The sequence below is a fragment of the Herpailurus yagouaroundi genome, unplaced genomic scaffold (genome assembly GCF_014898765.1).
Source record: "Herpailurus yagouaroundi ecotype Mexico unplaced genomic scaffold, PumYag 203, whole genome shotgun sequence".
Taxonomy (NCBI): domain Eukaryota; kingdom Metazoa; phylum Chordata; class Mammalia; order Carnivora; family Felidae; genus Herpailurus; species Herpailurus yagouaroundi.
In genome coordinates, this window is record NW_024412434.1 from 8,100,985 (window position 1) to 8,119,466 (window position 18,482).

The 18,482-nt window shown below is 43.1% G+C and overlaps 1 long non-coding RNA gene across 1 annotated transcript in view; it reads right to left on the reverse strand.

The window, feature by feature from the left end:
• The window catches only part of LOC121014576 (uncharacterized), a 12,790-nt gene extending 4,239 nt beyond the window's left edge, over positions 1 to 8,551 (reverse strand). Inside the window, exon 1 of the long non-coding RNA XR_005783280.1 lies at positions 8,313 to 8,551. This is a non-coding gene — a long non-coding RNA (uncharacterized LOC121014576). The remainder of the gene's footprint in view (positions 1 to 8,312) is intronic.
• Between the last annotated feature and the right edge of the window lie 9,931 nt (positions 8,552 to 18,482).

Consider the following 18,482-nt stretch of genomic DNA (forward strand, 5'->3'; position numbering starts at 1 on the left):
AACCCTAACCCTAACCCTAACCCTAACCCTAACCCTAACCCTAACCCTAACCCGTTAAATTGGACTTGCTGGTATCTTGTTGAGAATTTTTGCATTCATGTTCATCAGGGATATTGGCCTATAATTTTCCTTTTTAGTGGGGCCTTTGTCTGGTTTTGGAATCAAGGTAATGCTGGCCTTCCTTATAGAATGAGTTTGGAGTTTTCCTTCCATTTCTATTTTTTGGAGCAGTTTGAGAAGAATAAATATTAGCTCTTCTTTAAATATGTATAGAATTACCCTGGGAAGCCATCTGGCCCTAGACTTCTGTTGGGAGATTTTTGATTACTCTTTCAATTTCTTTGCTGTTTATGAGTCTGTTCAAATTTTCTATGTCTCCCGTTTTAGTTTTCGTAATTTGTGTGTTTCTAGGCTGCCTGAATTTATCAATTTCTTCTAGGTTGCCCAGGTCTTCATAATTTTTCATAATATTCCCTTACAATTGTTTATATTTCTGTGGTGTTGGTTGTGATCTCTCCCCTCTCATTAGTGATTTTATTTATTTGGGTCCTCTCTCTCTTTTCTTTTTGATAAGTCTGGCTAAGGGTTTCTCAATTTTGTTAATTCTTTAAAAAACTAGCTCTTACTTTCATTGATCTGTTCTACTGTTTTTATGTTTCTATAATGTTTATATTAGTATGTTATATATATGCTCTAGTCTTTATTATTTCCCTCTTCTGCTGGCTTTAGGCTTTATTTGCTGTTCCTTTTCTAGCTCCTTTAAGTGTAAGATTAGGTTGTGTATTTGAGACCTTTCTTGCTTCTTAAGGTAGGCCTGTATTGCAATATACTTCCCTCTTAGGATTGCATTTGCTGCATCCCAAAGGTTTTCGACTGTTGTATTTTCATTTTCATTTGCTTCTCTGTATTTTTTATTTTCTCTTTAATTTCCTGGTTAACTCATTCATTCTTTAGTAGGGTGCTCTTTAATCTGAAGTATTTGTGGTCTTTCCAAATTTTTTCTTGTGGTCGACCTCAAGTTTTATAGCATTGCTGTCTGAAAATATGCATGGTTTGATCTCAATCTTTTTGTACTTGTTGAGGGCTGATTTGTGACCCAGTATGTGATCTATTCTGGAGAATGTTCCATGTGTACTTGAGAATAATGTGTGTTCTGCTGTTTTAGGATGAAACGCTTGAATATATCTGGTTTTTTGAAAATGTTTATTTATTTTGAGAGAGACAGAGAGTGAGCATAAGCAGGGGAGGGGCAGAGAGAGAGGGAGACAGAGAATCCCAAGCAGGCTCCATGCTGCCAGTGCAAAGGCCGACTCAGGACTTGATCTCACAAATCAAGCTCCTATATATATCTGTTAAGTCCATCTGGTCCAGTGTGTCATTCAAAGCCAGTTTCCTTGCTGATTTTCTGTTTAGATGATCTGTTCATTGTTGTAAATGGGGTGTTAAAGTCCCCTACTATGATTGTTATTATTGTTAATGAGTTTCTTTACATTTGTTATTAATTGATTTATATATTTGGGTGTATCAAATCGGGAGCATAAATATTTATAACTGTTACATCTTCTTGATGGATAGAGCCCTGAATTATGATTTAATGCCCTTCATCATCTCTTGTTACAGTCTTTGGTTTAGTATCTAGTTTGTCTGATAGAAGTTTGGCTACTCTGGCTTTCTTTTGGAGTCCATTAGCATGATAGATGTTTCTCCATCCTCTCACTTTCAATCTGTTGATGTCTTTAGGTCTAAAATGAGTCTTCTGTAGGGGGCACCAGGGTGGCGTAGTCAGTTAAGCATCTGGCTCTTGGTTTGGGCTCAGGTCACGATCTCACAGTTCATGGGTTTGAGCCCCGTGTCAGGCTCTATGCTGGCAGTGCTGAGCCTGCTTGGGATTCTCTGTCTCTTCCTCTCTCTCTACCCTTTCCCCATTTGCACTCTCTCTCTCTCAAAAAGAAATAAACATTTAAAAAAAAAATAAAATAAAATAAAATAAAATGAGTCTAGTGTAGGCAGCATATAGATGGATCTTGTTTTTTTATACATTCTGACACTGTCTTCTGACTGGAGCGTTTAGTCCATTTACATTCAGAGTGATTACTGAAAGATGAGTTTAGTGCCATCGTGTTACCTTTAAAGTTGGTGTTTCTGACGATATTCTTTTTTTCTTTCTAGTCTTCATTGCTTTTGGTCTTATTTCCCCCATCCCTACCCCTCCCCCCCCCCACTCAAAGATTCCCCCTTAAAATTGCTTGCGGGGCTGGCTAAGTGCTCACGAACTCCTTTAGTTTTTGTTTGTCTGGGAAACTCTTTATCTCTCCTTCTATTCTTAATGACAGTCTTGATGGATAGAGTATTCTTGGCTGCATATTTTTCCCATTCAGCATGTTGACTATATCCTGCCACTGCCCTCTTGCCTGCCAAGTTTCTGTGGACAGATCAGCTGCGAACCTGATCTGTCTTGCCTTGTAGGTTAAGGACTTTTTTCCCTTGTTGCTTTCAGGATTCTCTCCTTGTCTGTGTATTTTGTGAATTTGACTATGATATGCCTTAGTGATGGCTGGCTTTTCTTGAATTTAATGTGAGTTCTCTGCGCTTGTTGGATTTTGATATATGTGTCCTTCCCCAGAATAGGGGAATTTTCAGCTATAATTTGCTCAAATAAACCTTCGCTGTCTCTTCATCTTCTCAGTCTCCTATGATACAAATGTTATTCTGTTTTAATAAGTCACTGAGTTTCCTAAGTCTGTATTTATGATGTCACCTTTGGTTCCCTCTTTTCAGCTTCATTATTTTCCATAATTTTATCTTCTGTATCACTGATTTGCTCCTCTGCTTCATTCATCCTCACCGTCCTAGCATCCATTTGGGTTTGCATCTCAGTTTTAGCATTTTCAAATTTCAGCCTGACAAGATTTTAGCTCTTTTATCTCTGAAATAAGGGATTCTCTGTGTCTTCTATGCTTTTTTTTCAAGCCCAGCTAGAATCCTTATAATGGTTGTTTTAAATTCTGGTTCAGACATCTTACATCAGTATTGATTAAATCCCTGGCTGTGGTTTCTTCTTGCTTTTTTTCATTCCTTTGGGATGAATTCCTCCATCTTGTCATTTTGGAGGAAGAAAAAAAAACCTAATATCAAAAAATTTTTAAAAATCAAATAAAGGAAGCTAGACCCTAGGTGTGTTTTGGTCTGCTTGTTAGAAATTGGCATGTTCTCTCCCTCAAAGTATGCAGATTGTTCTGTTAATCCTCAGATCGATTTCTTAGGTGTTCAAATGGTTTGATGTTGATCTAACTGTGAGGGACGAAACAAGCACAGGGTCCCCTTACTACTTTACCACCTTAACTCCTCTCATACTATGTCTTTTGATTGAAGCATTTCGTACATTTGCATTCAAAGTAATTATCGATAGGTATATACTTATTGGCATTTTGTTTTATTGGGGTTTTTTTTTTTTTTTTGTAACTCTTCTCTGTTCCTCTCTTCTCTTTCTTCTGTCATGATTTGTTGGCTTTCTTTAGTGATATATTTGGCTTTCTTTCTCTATTTTTTGCATATCTATTACTGATTTTTGATTTGTGTTTAGCATTAGATTTTTATATAACATGTTATGTATATAACAATCTATATTAAACTGATGGTTGCTTAAGTTTGGACCCATTCTTTGATCCTCTCCCTCTACATTTGGTGTCATACTTTGCATCCTTTTAGTTTCGTGAATCCCTTGACTGATTTTCGTAGATATGCTTAATTTTACTGCTTTTGTGCTTCCTACTTTTCCTATTCCTACTTACGGTTTTTCCTTTCCACTGAAAGAATCCCCTTTCACATTTCTTTTAGGGCTGGTTTAGTGGTCATGAATTCCTTTAACTTTTGTTTGTTTGAGAAACTCTTGATCTCTCCTTCTATTCTGAATGATATCCTGCTGGATAGAGTATTCTGGGCTGCAGGTTTTTTTCCTTCAGCACCTTGAATATATTATGCCACCCCATTCTGGCCCACAATGTTTCTGCTGAAAAGTCCACTGATAGCCATAGGGGGTTTCCCTTGTTGAGAACTGTCTTCTCTTGCTGCTTTTAAATTCTCTCTTTATCAGCACGTTTTCTGATTTTAATTACGACATGTCTTGGTATGGACCCCCTTTGATTGATTTTATTGGGGGCTCTCTGTGTCTGCTGGATCTGGATTTCTGTGTCCTTCTCCAGATTTGGGGAGCTGTGAGCTGTTATTTCTTCAAATAAATTTCCTGCCCCCCCCCCTTTCTCTCTCTTTTCCTTCTGGGATCCCTATAACGGGAGACATATTATCCTTGATTGTGTTGCTGAGTTCCCCAAGTCTACCACTTTTTATTATTATTTTTCCTCTCTTCTGTTTCACTTGATGGCTTTCCCATTACTCTGTCCTCCAGGTCACTGATCCATTCAACTTCCTCTAGTTTAGTATTCATTCTCTCTCGTGTATTTTTAATTTCAGTTATTGAGTTCTTCATCTCTGAGTGTTTTTTTTTTTTTCTGTCTCTTTGTGGAGGGTCTCACTGCACTCGTTTCTCAAGTTTAGTGAGTATCTTTATGACCATTACTTTAAACTGTCTGTCGGGCATGTTGCTTATCTTCATTTCGTTCAACTCCCTTGCTGTGATTTTGTCCTGGTCTTTCATTTGGGATATGTTCCTCTGTCTCCTAATTTTTTTTTTATAACCCTGCGCCTGTTTCTATGTATTAGGAAAGCCAACTACGTCTCCTGCTCTTGAAAATGGTGGCCTTATAAAGAAGAGATCCTCTAGCGCCCTGCAGTGCAACGTCCCCTGTTCACCAGAGCCTGGTGCTTCACGGGCGTCTCCTACTGCGTGTTGTGTGCACGGTATTGGTATTGAGCCACGTTTGCGTGCCCCTAGTGGTCTGCGGTGGTCTCTTTGCCTGTCGCGGGCCGAACTGGTTCCTGTCGGGACTTGCCTCCGGCTTGAGTTGAGTCAGACCAAATGTTGGCCACAGATGCAGTCGTGTGACACTGCAAGGCGCTTTCCCTGTTTTGTCCCCTGAGAAGCTCCCATCGGTGGGTGGGGCCTGCAGTCAGACCAGATGTCTGCCCCCAGTCCACCGCAGGGGCCACAGCCAGAGTGGTACGTGTGCTTATGGTCCCCTCTGCCAAAGGGCAGGAGACACTTTGGAGCCGTGCTGGCCCCTATTGGGGCTGCTTGCACACCGCCGGGCTTGTGGCGCCGCTTTGGATGGGCTGCGGCCAAGCGCAGATTGGACGGGGCAGGTCTGCGGGAGAAGAAGGGGTCAGGTGCTTGATGCTGGCAAGGTTTGTGTGGGTCTGCCGTGGGAGGAGACCTGGAGCTAGGCCTGGCTGGAGGGGTGTGTCCGCAGGAGAATGTAGGGGTGGGGCACTAAGTGGATCGTGTTGGGGCTGCTCTGATTCTTGGAGGTGTCCCCTATCTAGGCTGCTGGGCAGGGGAGGGAAATGGTGACTGCCAGCTCCTCTGTTCCTGTCTCCTAAAGATGCTTGCCTTCCAGCACACGTTCTGAGATTAGTAAATAAATCTCCTTCCCGTCTACCCCCAGGTGTTTTTCAAACTGCTGCTTCCATGCTGTATCTCCATGGGGTTTGGTTGTACTGTCTTTTTAAGGGCAGGGACTCGGTTTCCTATCACCCTCCATCAGCTCTTCTAGAGCTGAGCCCACTGATTTTTAAGTCCCAGATGTGAAGCCCTGCCTATCAAAAGAACTTTAGAAATTGGGCCCCTCTGGTTTCGAAACCCAATGTTATGGAGGTTTGTCTTCTCTGTGTGGGTTCCCCTGTGGTGTCTGAGGCGCTGGTGTAAGGATCTGTTTCACTCCCCTCTTTGTGCCTGCAGTGTCCCTCCCTCCTGGGGACAGTCCCATACCTGTCCATTTAACTCCTGACCAAGTCTCTGCCCTTCCTACCCTCTTTTTTTTTTTTTTTCAACGTTTTATTTATTTTTGGGACAGAGAGAGACAGAGCATGAACGGGGGAGGGGCAGAGAGAGAGGGAGACACAGAATCGGAAACAGGCTCCAGGCTCTGAGCCATCAGCCCAGAGCCCGATGCGGGGCTCGAACTCACGGACCGCGAGATCATGACCTGGTTGAAGTCGGACGCTTAACCGACTGCGCCACCCAGGCGCCCCAGCCTACCCTCTTTGATGTGCCCTCCTCTCTACAATTAGCTGTGTAGAGTCTTTTCTGCCAGTGTTCAGGTCATTTTCTGGGTTATTTACACTGTTGTGGGTGTTATCTAGTTCAAAGGAAGGGAGCTTAAGATCTTTCTACTCTGCCCTCTTCCCAGGAAGTCTACATGTGAATTTTTGACTGGGGGCGGGGGGGAGGGTCAGCGCCCCTAACATCTGCATCATTCAAGGGGCAACTGTATTGTGAAATGAAGACCACGGTAAGTCTAGTCAACACCTGCCACCATACACTTCCAAATTTTGTTTCCAGTGATGCGAAATTTTACGATTTACTCTCTTAGCAACTTTCAAATATGCAACACGGTATTATTAACTATAGCCACCATACATTGGCTGGGACTTCTTGACAGAGAAATGGAGGGAGAAGAAGGCATTGAGATGATATGCAAAACTGAGTAATCCATGACAGGTGAGAGTTCATAGTTTGGCCCTTTTATAGCTCCTAATGGGAATTCTCCCTTTCTCAGCTCAGTTCCTGGGCTTTTATGGTGCAGGATTTGCATTCAGAGAAAATGGAGAAGTTACAGGGATGGGTTCCAGGAAGGAATGGGTTTTGCCCATGGGAGAGGACAAAGAGTAGAAATTAAAGGAAAGAGACAGTGCAAGGAGAGACAAGGTCTACAAGGAAGACCTGAGAGTGACAGAGACAGAGAAAGTTTTGGGGACTGGCCACCGTTTTTAAGACATATAAAATGGCTGTTAAAGATGGGAGAGAGGATTTTTGCAAAATGTCTTGCCTTCGCTGCCCTATCTCACTGAGTCATGAACATTTCTTTTTTTTTTTTTTTTAATGTTTATTTATTTTGAGAGAGATAGAGTGTGAGGGGGGCAGGGGCAGAGAGAGAGAGGAAGACACAGAATCTGAAGCAGGCTTCAGGCTCTGAGCCATCAGCACAGAGCCCGACGTGGGGCTCAAACCCATGAACCGTGAGATCACGACCTGAGCTGAAGGTGGATGCTTAATCAACTGAGCCACCCAGGCACCCCAAGTGTTTCTTTTAAAGAAAAGTGTTAACTGCTAAGTCTCTGAACTTATGTTTAGTTTAATACTACTTCTTCAGGGCAGGGTCTACAGACATTCTAGCTTTTATGTGGGTTATAATATCTCATCTATTTTGGTCAACACAAGGTCCCCTACTCCTATTCTCCTTGCCGGGGTCTCCTGCCTGCTAAGTGGCTCCCAAGGCTTGGAGTGCAGGGCTCCTTACACAATGTGGAAGATCAGACTTCACCCTGGCTCTGTGATTCATTTTGTCACATGGCCCCAGGGTGCCACAAAATGCAACCAGTGTCTTGCCAACTTTCTTAGAAAAACAGGGTTTTTTTCTCTTCTTTATCCTCACAGTTAAACATACACCTGGCCACAAAACAAGTAATGGGTTGCAGGTACAATGCAGTCTAAATAAAGTCTTTAAAATTTTTTTGATGAAGAAAATGTAATCTGAAGGGTCGAGAGTGACAGATAAGGGTTTGGCTTTGATGTGAGGCAGACAGATTTGAGCCCTAGCTCTGCCAATTATTAATTGCCTACATTTGGGCAATTAATATCAATGTTGTAGCCTCAGTTTTCTTATCTGTAAAACAGCGACAATGATATATGCCCCCATGGTGTTTATTGTGAGGACTGAATGACATAATCCAGGCAAGATACTTACCAGGTGTTTACTGTTTAAGACCACTATTTAACATGGAGAGATTTAGACGTTTGGAGCAATAGCATGAAAAGACCTTTTCTCTGGCGCCTGTGGCTCAGTCGGTTAGGTGGCCGACTTTGGCTTAGGTCATGATCTCGTGGTTTGTGGGTTCAAGCCCCGCGCTGGGCTCTGTGCTGACAGCTCAGAGCCTGGAGCCTGCTTCAGATTTTGTGTCTCCCTCTCTCTCTGCCCCTCCCCTGCTCATGCTCTGTCTCTCAAAAATAAAGGAACATTAAAAGAAGAGAAAAGATCTTTTCTCATTTAGTGTCTATTTTCATATCTGTAATTAACCTTTTCTTGGTTTTCCAGAATAGTCTGCCCTAAAAACATACCCTGGTCTCGAGCTTTTGCAGGATATAAAACTGCTTCCATATTTGAAATGTTGGCTCCCCCCCCACCGTTTCTACTCACAGTGGGAAGGTTTCAGACCTCCCAGATCCAAGTTCTGGGCTGGATTAGGCTCTGGGAGTTACGAGCTTCCTGCATCTCCATGGGAAGGAAGCTTTTCTTGGAGCAGTGTCTCAGAAGACGAGCTGAACCCTGAGCTCCTCCTCCTGGCATACTTAGCCCTGCCTTCTCCTGGGTTGCATCCCAGTTATAGTGAAGGGGAGGGTTCTCACCACGGACCATTCCTACGACCTTCCTTTACAGCAAAACAATCACTCAATCAAACAAACAAAGAACCTCACATTAACAACTGAAAATGGAGAGATAGATGGTTTGAGGTAGAAATCAAGTAATTATTTTAAATGAGTGGAAAAATGCAACTATACATTAACAATTGCAAAACCAAGATTTGGGCCCACCCTGAATAATTAAGAGCATGGGGGGCGATTTGAAAAACAAAAAACCAAAACACAAAAAAAAAACCCAAAACTTTTTTTTATAATTTAAAAAATGTTTTAGTGTTTATTTTTGAGAGAGAGAGAGAGAGAGAGAGAGAGAACGAGCAGGGGAAGGGCAGAGAGAGAGGGAGACACAGAATCTGAAGGAGGCTCCAGGCTCTGAGCTGTCAGCACAGAGCCTGACTCGGGGCCTGAACTCAGGAACCACAAGATCATGACCTGAACTGAAGTCGGCTTCTTAACTGACTTAGTCACCTCCCCCAAAAAAGTCACCTCGAAAAAAAGAATCTCAATTAAAAGAAAAGGGGCACCTGGGTGGCTCAGTTGGTTAAGCATCTGACTTGATTTCAGCTCAGTTCATGAGCTCATGTTTTGTGAGATCAAGCCCTGTGTCAGGTTCTTTGCTGACAGTGCAGAGCCTGCTTGGGATTCTCTCGTGCACACTCTCTCTCTGTCCTTCCCTCTCTTTCTCTTTCTCTGTATCTCAAAATAAATACATAAACATTTAACAAAATCTTACAAGAGCATGGAGGGCGAAATGGTAATAATTTAATATGACCCTTTCCCACTATCGATAAGTAATTGGTAACTTTAACAGGTTTTTTTTGTAAAGTACGCTTATTATAAGGGTCCTCTTTCTCACGAGTATTGTAAAATATACAAAAAAAAATAGTTTCAATTACTTTATTTCGAAATAGTCTTTTCTCCCCCTACGGGATTGAGTTTTGTAAAATGCCTTTTTCCTTACTAGGTAAAAGTCTGGTGACCCCTTAGGATCTGGCCCAAATATCTTAGCCTGGGGAATGTAGATGATTCTGCTGCTGTCCAACCCTTCCCTACAGAAGTCTTTTGTTTCAGCTCTTATCCTTCTTTTCCTCTAAATATATGTAAGCTCATTGCTCCCTCAAAGGTTTTATTCATGCCGAACCCCACATGGAAGGCCCTCTTCCAAGGTACTTTCTCGGCCGATGTATTTCTTCTCCCTCAACTCACTTCTTTGCCTTCAATTCATGCTGATCTCTCATACTTTTGTTTTCCAGAGGGAGGACGCAGGTGTGGCTGGAGGGTTTAAATAAAGAGCCTCCCAGAGTATCTTAACATACAAGATATGTTAAGGTAGTTTTCCTACCTGAGGCAACAAAGGACATCAGAAGAATAACTTGGATGGAGAAAAATGTGTATTTTTATGAATGACATTTTCAATTTTCCATATTTAATTACCCCTCTGAATTTATGTTTTAACTTTACTTCACTGTAGCCCAAGGTCACTCATAATACAGTTAAGATACAAAAAAAAAAAAATACAGTTAAGATACACAATCTCAATTTGAGTAGATAAATAAAGCAAGCAAATATTTTTCAAGGGAAAAAAAAAGTCTTTGAAATGGAGTTTAACGTTTCATCACATTCCATGTAGAAACTGGTTCTTTCTTTCTCTTCTTTTCCTTTCTTTTATTTTTTGAAGTAGGCTCCACATCCAGCATGGAGCCCAGTGCGGCGCCTGAACTCACGACCCTGAGATCAAGACTTGAGCTGACATCAAGAGCCAGACGCTTAGCTGGCTGAGCCACCCAGGCGCCCCTAGAAATGGGTTCTTTAATACACAGAAGTCACACACTGCTTCTCGCGATAATATAATTTGTGAAGAGGAAACATACGCTGTCTGCAGGTGGTGCATGATATTTGGATTTGACTTCACTTAAGCAAGGCAGGTGAAAACCACTGTCTTCCTGCACACGAAAAGTAGGACTGTATGTCTGAGACACTCACAAGAATAGGCCTATGGCCTTTTATTTATTTATTTATTTATTTTTAACGTTTATTTATTTTTGAGACAGAGAGAGACAGAGCATGAACGGGGGAGGGGCAGAGAGAGAGGGAGACACAGAATCTGAAACAGGCTCCAGACTCTGAGCTGGCAGCACAGAGCCTGACGCGGGGCTCGAACTCACAGACCGCAAGATCATGACCTGAGCCGAAGTCGGCCGCTTAACCGACTGAGCCACCCAGGCGCCCCATCAAGGCTCTAAAAACGTGAAACTTGCTCGTAAGAGACAACGGCACCCAGAGTGACAGTGTGTGGCTGTGCAGCTTGTACAGTACATAGGCGCCTGAGGTCACATCGTAGGTATCACGCATTTGAATTTTCACAAATTCCTGGCAGGTGTCAGTGAACTGTCTTGTTCTAACAAAAGCAGCACATTGTGATAGTTTTCCAACAAATGGAAATGAAGTGTCCTGAGGAAGGGTGTCTTCCGAATTTGTGCCACAGCGCCAACGACGTGAACTGGTTTAAGGGCAGCGACCCTTCCATCACTAACTATTCCGTGGATCGCTTAGCTGGTCTGCGTTGGACTAGTCTCCCTTCCACTCTATCGGTGTATGAACGTCCGTGGTTTCCATCACTGTGCGTACTCTTCGACTTTCCTGTAATACAATTTTTAAAAAGTAAAAGGAATTGTGCTCAGACGTCTGGAGAGTTAACTTGAGTGTTTGGAACTGAATCAATTTTTTGCAGAAAAAATAGTTGTTATAAATCTTCACTTCATAAAATTTTGCAATTGCCACCGAAGCGTTCTTAGTATATAGAAATGGCAAATGTAAACGGCCATGATGCTGTGCCCTTGTTGTAGACTATGGGGCCTTATGTTTTAGGATGTTGACTTCATCAGCTAAGCTTCTTTTTTTTTCTTTTAAAGTTTTTCAAAAAAACTTCTTTATATTTATTTATTTTTGAGAGAGAGAGTGAACATGAGCAGGGGAGTGGATGAGAGAGAGGGGCATAGAGGATCTGAAGCAGGCTCACGAACCGTGAGATCATGACCTGAGCCGAAGTCGGATGCTTTAACCAACCGAGCCACCCAGGTGTCCCTGGCGAAGCTTCTTCTCTTTCACCATCTTCCACAGAATTGCCGAGCTGAGAGGGGTCTGTCTGGCTCCCAGATCTTCCTCCTTTTATGAGAATAGTCACTTATACACAGGCATGGGTACGGTGGCCATGATGATTCTTACACGGAACCAAACCCTGGGTAGAATGACTAGATCCAGACTTTGATTCCTACCCAGGCCGAAGCAGTGGGCTTTCTTTGAGGGAGGTGAAATGTGGAACTGAGAAATGCAGTGCCTGAGGCATGACAGAGCTGAGTCGCACTAAAGGTAGTGCTGTGGATAAAATACACTACAGCAAATCTGACCTTTTCTGCTCAGCCTTGGGGGTCCAAGTCTTCCACCAATCCCTTGAGCTAATTCGGTGTCCTTCTATACATGTATTTACACATGCACATACATATATAAAATATTTTTAAAGTGAACTTTTTTTAAGAACACTTCTAGATTGATAGAAAAATTACGAAGACAGTACAGAGAGTTCCTACATACCCTGTACGTAGTTTCCCCTATCAGGAACATCTTACGTTACTATGGTACATTTGTTACAATTAATGAAGCAGTATCTATACATTTCCTTAGTTTTTACATGATGTCCTTTTTCTGGGTCAGGATTCCATCTAGGCTACCATATTACATTTACTTGTTTTAAAAAAAAATTTTTTTTTAACATTTATTTATTTTTGAGAGACACAGAGAGACAGAGCAGGGGAGGAACAGAGAGGGAGGGAGGCACAGAATCTGAGGCAGGCTCTAGGCTCCTAGCTGTCAGCACAGAGACTGACGCGTGGCTTGAACCCATGAACTGTGAGATCATGACCTGAGCCGAAGTCAGTTGCTTAACTGACTGAGCCACCCAGGCACCACTACATTTACTTGTTATATCTCCTTAGCTGCCTCTTGGTTGTGATAGTCTCAGACTTGTCTTGTTTTTGATGACCTCGACAATTCTGAGGGGTACCGGTCAAGTATTTTGTAGAACGTCCCTCTATTGGATTTGTCTGATGTTTCTCTCATGATTAGACTAGGGTAAGGGACTTGGGAGGAAGACTGTACATAATGTCAACATGAATTATCATCACTGTTGATGTTGGCCTTCATCACCCAGACAGGGTAGCATCATCAGGTTTCTCAGTTGCAGAGAAACTCTTCCTTCCTTCTCTTTTCTTACTGAACTCCTTGGACGGAAGTCACTATGCACCGTCCACACTTAAAGAATGTGAGGCAAATGCCTCCTCCTTGAGGGTGGGGCATCTGCATACATCATTTGGAATTCTTCTGTATGGGAGATCTGTCTTTTCTGCCTATATCATAAATATTTTAAATTTATATTATCTTGAAACCGTGCCAATAGCTTTCAATGACAACAACAACGAGCCCTTAAAAATTATCCATTTTGAGAGATGCAAACTCAGATAACTACAGAGGTCAGCAGGTAGCAGAAAATAAGAGTGAAGCAGGTGGGATGTGGTCCATGGCAGATTGGAAAGCACACGGCAGCTCTGAAGGGGGCACTGTCTGTTCTTGGCAATTGTTTCTCTGTGGGAGTGTGGGCCAGCCTTGCCATAGCTTCCTTCTGTAAAAAATAGAAACTGGTGTCTCCTGATTTTGAACAGTTGGCAACTCATCCAAAGTTTTACAAAATTTGTGCTCACCCCCAACATAACGGTAGTTTGCGACTTCTTGGGTGGATTAACAACTACACATATTAGTGGTAAGGAAATAGCCTTAGAAAGGTAGATGAGATGGCCAAGGTCACACCATTAGCTTTAGTGTCTAAATTGGGATTGACACTCAGGGCTCTAATATTATTCTATAATCGTCTCCTTTGGAGATTCTTCAACAGTTTGTTCGCTTTCTCAGAATCATCTGGACTTTGTTCTGAATTCACTGCCCTCAATGAAATATGTGGAAACTGGAAGGAACTCCTTTAACACCACATCTTTGATTAAACCTACCACAATAGGGGCTCCTGAGTGGCTCAGTCAGTTAAGTAGCCAACTACAGCTCAGGTCATGATCTCACAACTTGTGGGTTCGAGCCCTGAGTCGGACTCTGTGCTGACAGCTCAGAGACTGGAGCCTGCTTCGGATTCTGTGTCTCCCTCTCTCTCTCTGCCCCTCCCCCTCTCTGTCTCTCTCTCTCAAAAATAAATAAACATTAAAAATTAAAAAAAAAACCTGCAATAAATTAGTGCCATTAATCCCATTCATGCACTATTTGCCTTATTTTCTTGTGTTTCTTTCTAGATTCCATGTTCATTTGTTTCTGTAATCCATATTACATTGGGGTGCCTGGGTGGCTCAGTTGGTTAAGTGGCCAACTTGAGCTCAGGTCATGATCTCATGGTCTGTGGGTTCTAGCTCTGCGTTGGGCTTAGTGCTGACAGATCAAAGCCTGGAGCCTGCTGTGGATTCTGCGTCTCCCTCTCTCTGCCCTTCCCCTGCTCGTACTCTGTCTCTGTCTCTCTCTCTCTCTCAAAAATAAATAAACATTAAAATTTTTTAAACAAAATCCATGTTATACTACAGTTGAGCTGGGGCTTGCAAATGCACAAATTGAATTCTGTAATCTTCTAGAAACTATGAATTTCTCCTTAAACATTAAAAAAAATTGTTTAATGTTTATTTATTTTTGAGGGACAGCACGAGTGGGGAGCACAGAGCGCAATGTGGGGCTTGAACCCCCCCACTCTTGAACCCCCCTCGCTTGAACTGTGAGATCACAACCTGAGTTGAAGTTGGTCGCTTAACCCACTGAGCCACCCAGGTGCCCCGACCCTTTAAAATTTTTTTTTAAAATGTTTTTTATTCATTTTTGAGAAAGAGAGAGAGAAAGGGAGACAGAGAGAAAGAAAGAGCACAAGCAGGGGAGGGGCAGAGAGAGAAGGAGACAATCTGAAGCAGAGGCTCTAGGCTCCCAGCTGTCAGCACAGAACTGTGAGATCATGACCTGAACCGAAGTCAGCCACTTAACTGAGCCACCCAGGCACCCTGTGAAGACATATTTCAATAAAGGCAATCAAGGAAAAGTGCTCTATTTTCTGGGGGCAGAGAGAGAGGGGAACAGAGGATCTGGAAGGCTCTGTGCTGACAGTAGCAAGCCCAACCGAACTCATGAACAGTGAGATCACGCCCTGGGCTGAGGTGAGACGCTCAATCGACTGAGCCACCCAGGTGCCTCTTATATTTTTTTTGAGAACTCTCTACACCCAATGTAGGCTTGAACCCACCATCCCAAGATCAAGAGTCACTGTTCTATTGACTGAGCCGGCCAGGTGTACCTTATGGCTTTCTATCTTGCTAGTGCTTCTCTTTACATGCTTCTTAATCTTCTTTGCACAATGAAGAGTTACTCAGTTTTTAAGCGGGGAGAGGAGGAAGCTTCTGCTTTCCAGGTCAGCACTAATTAATGAATGATGGTGTAGTTTCTGGGGAACCTAATAGCACGAGAGCAATTATGCTTGTGACGTTCCCTGGTGAGCTCAACAAGGTAAGTACAAAGATGACTGAGATTAATTAAATATAAGTTCTGACTAACTCATGTCAGTATAAGGGTGTTTTTTCCTCAACTTTTGTATCAATGCCCTTGTGAATGCAAAATGCCTACTCTGATCGTGCGTATTACAAAGCAAAGATGTTCTTTGCTCTTTGGAAGGTGGCTAAATAGTGACAAGATGGTTTTTTTTGGTAGTTAAAATTGCTCTCACTTTATACTCGTGGCCGAAAGGTCTTTGATCTTTTTTTTAAAATGCTAAATGCAATTTAAGAAAAAATGGTTTTCTTATCCTAACTTCAAATGTCATGGGTATGAAGGATGTTCTAAAACTACTCCAACTCCTTCAAATTTGCAGCTTTACAGACATGGGCAGATGGGAGCAAGGGAGGGGTGTTTTGGTTAGTATGAGAAACTTTAAGTGATTTATGTCTATCTATATCTATCTGTATCTATACCAATACCTTTATTGATACCTATACCAATATCTATATCATCTGTATATATCTACATCTTTTATTTTTATCTATACCTACGTCTATAGCATCAAATACATTACAGGGCACATCTGATTTGAACGACTGGAGAATAGATCACAGGCTGAGGCTCCTAAGTTAAGCACACCAGCATGAGTCATCATCAGCCTACTGACAAGCTATTATCAGAGTTCCATCGTTCCAGAGGTCTTGTTTTACTCTAACACGTATGGTAATACACTATGCTGAGGCCCGCATACAGGTCCGTGTCAAGGTTTTCGTAGAATCACTGGTCATCAACGTTCAGATGCCCGAAATACCCTGTTGTCACCCCTCCCTACCCCTCAGAGTTATTGAATGGCTCTCAGTTTATACGCTTGAGGGGGCGGCCAACCGCTGATGTCATCAGGAACCCATCTTGAAGCGTTACCACGTAAATATGAAAAGAAATAGAGCCCTGCCAGTGCTAACAGTTTAGACGGGTGCTTCTTGCCTTGGTACAAGTGGTGGATCAAAACTCTGCCACTTTGAAATTAGTTCCAAATTTATTACTGCAGCAAATGTCCACTGGGCACTGGCTATGTGCCGGACCTGGGTGATGCCACCGGAGATACCATGGTGAATGAGTCAGACAAAGCCCCTTTCATCATGGGGACAGCTTCTTTCATTTCTAAGCAACAAGCCAGTGTTTTTAGCGAAGAGAAAAAATATTCCCTCGAACTTCTGGGCTTAGAAGTTTGATCGAGGGCCTTTCAGATTAGTGAGGGATAAAGGAGAGTTTCTTAACCTCCTCCCATGAACACACCGGAAGGTACTCTTCCCTCTTAACAGGATCCCCGCTGTAACGAGTTAGTCAATTATGTATATCCGGGGAGGGAACAGTAGGAGGGATTGTATCAATTTCTCAGGGCTCGTGTAATTTGAAAAAGCTCCTCGGGTAATTTTGATATCCTTTAATACGTTCTCTTTTTGCTAGTCTATAGAGGTTATTGTTCCCACGTGCGCACACGTTCGTGGTTTTTTGCGTGTTCTACGATTGTAGCTGCAGGATTCGGGAGGACTCTGGGGATGGTACGCTGGTGGCAGTGGGGTTGTGTGACTTGGTGCAGTAAAGGGAGACGCAGATATGAAGACAGAACCTGGGAAAATGCGAGCTAGTAACTTGATCTGGGAAGAATTTGATCATTAATGAGAAAGTCCAACAGTCCCACACCACCAGAGACAAACCGAAGTCTAACTGACTTAGGTTAATGAACTCGTAACGGGACAGCGTGCGCCAAGGGACCCAGGGAGGGCCTCACCAAAAAAGGAGGAGGCAAGGTTATTGCAAGGTGCTTGGGAAAGGTGGAGTTGGGTAAGATTTAGATGAAAGAGTGTTACGACGGTTTCAAAGCAGAGCAAAGCTGTGAGTAATATTTTATAAACATTTAATAATATTCTTAGCAACATCAGGTCTGGGCTGAACGGCATACTCGGAGTCCTATTTCCTTGGATTAATGCAGAATGCTGTGTGTCCAAATCCTTTACCTGACGGTCTGCACCTCGGCTGAAAATCAAGGCTGCTTCTTGGTGTCAAAGTGACCCACAGGCTCCCATCATTCAGGCAAGAGCAAGGGTTCCGTTCTCACTGATACTCAACTCAGTTTCCCACAGTCTGTGATTTTAGAGAACGAGTTTTCTTAGCCCTATGTCCTTGGTGTTAATTAACAAAAGCAGTTTTTGCAGGTTCACACGGGTGTGACAAGGTGCAAAAGTACATTTTTTACTGAGGCACCAAGAGACAATAGATGTAAACTTCTAAACTTGCCAGAGCAGGAAGCAAATCTCAAAGGAAATATCTCAGCTCCTCGTTGACTCTTAAAAATCCCTCACTCAAAACAGGATTGTACAAAGGCAGCGGAAGTGGGGTTTGGGTAGGATCTGTGAGGAAGTTTTCTTCCTAGAAAGCAATGCTGAGTCCCACCTAATCTCTGGTCCGAGGTCTTCCTCCTTGATCTCCCTGAGGAGGGGTGTCAGGAGGATCAAAGTGGGTTTGTGTTCTCTGGTTCTTGGAGTCTCTGGCTTTTTCCTAAGATATCTAAAATGGAGAGACTGAAGGTGTTCGCTTGAGGCGTTAGTTCAGAGAGACAGCAGGGAAGGAGAGGGAGTACTCAAGACTCGCGTGCTCTGAGAATCCACCAGGCTCTGGCATCTGGGTCGGTGGGAGTAAAGTATGTGTGAAGGTTTCTCGAGGACGCGAGGAGAGCCGTTTGTGAGAGAGAGCTGTGCTGGAGATGTGTAAATCTTTTTATTTTTTATTTTTTTTATTTTAACATTTATTTATTATTGAGAGACAGAGAGAGACAGACCATGAGCAGGGGAGGGGCAGAGAGAGAGGGAGACACAGAATCCAAAGCAGGCTCCAGGCTCTGAGCTGTCAGCACAGAGCCCCAGACATGGGGCTTGAACTCACAAACTGAGATCATGACCTGAGCCGAAGTCAGACGCTCACCCGAATGAGCCACCCAGGCGCCCCTGGGGATGTGTAAATCTTGCCCAAGAGCAACACCTGGAGAGGTGATCAAGCGGAGAATTTGTGGAAAGTAGCCTTCCGGGAACCAGAAACTAAGGGTCCTCCTGGGCGCGGGAAGCGGCAGCCAGAGAAAACTGCATTGACCAGGACAGGAGAGACAACGTCAGATGTTTCAAGTTCAGGTCTCTAAGATTGTTAGAAAGCACCTGAGAGGGGAAGTGCTCCGTGTAGTCCTTGGCCAGGCCCAGAGCAACGTCTCCCCGTCTCCCCAGCAGGAAGAGCTGAGCACGAATGCTGGATCTTTGGAGTACTCTCCTCTCCTTACCTTGTGAATTTGGAGGCCGTTCCTTCTCCCCTTCCTGGGAGG